Source organism: Monopterus albus, unplaced genomic scaffold, assembly GCF_001952655.1.
Source record: "Monopterus albus unplaced genomic scaffold, M_albus_1.0 scaffold134.1, whole genome shotgun sequence".
NCBI classification, from domain to species: Eukaryota; Metazoa; Chordata; class Actinopteri; order Synbranchiformes; family Synbranchidae; genus Monopterus; species Monopterus albus.
In genome coordinates this window covers 2,305,244-2,305,588 of record NW_018128014.1, presented here as the reverse complement: position 1 = coordinate 2,305,588, position 345 = coordinate 2,305,244, and the positions used below count along the sequence as shown (strand labels likewise).

The following is a 345-nucleotide window of genomic DNA, read 5'->3' as shown; positions in this document are numbered from 1 at the left end:
CATCTCTTTAGCTCCACACACACACACACACACACACACACACACACACACACACACACACACACACACACACACAGCTTCAGTTCACATCGTATCACCAGCTGCTGGCACAACCTGTTCGGTGTAACGTTCATTTCCAAACAACAACATTCAGCAATTCATTCTTTGGATGTTGTTAAGCTACCTTCAGTAAAACTCAACACTTCCTGCATATATTTCACATTAAAAGCCATCTATCCATCCATTTTCCTCCGCTTATCCGGAACCAGGTCGCGGTGGCAGCAGTCTAAGCAAAGATGCCCAGACCTCCCTCTCTCCAGACACTTCCTCCAGCTCCTCCAGGGG

General features: G+C 47.5%; 1 protein-coding gene across 3 annotated transcripts in view; it reads right to left on the bottom strand.

The window, feature by feature from the left end:
- The window catches only part of ptpro (protein tyrosine phosphatase receptor type O), a 41,875-nt gene that overhangs the window by 15,448 nt on the left and 26,082 nt on the right, over window positions 1–345 (bottom strand). The gene's annotated exons all lie outside the window — the stretch shown is intronic.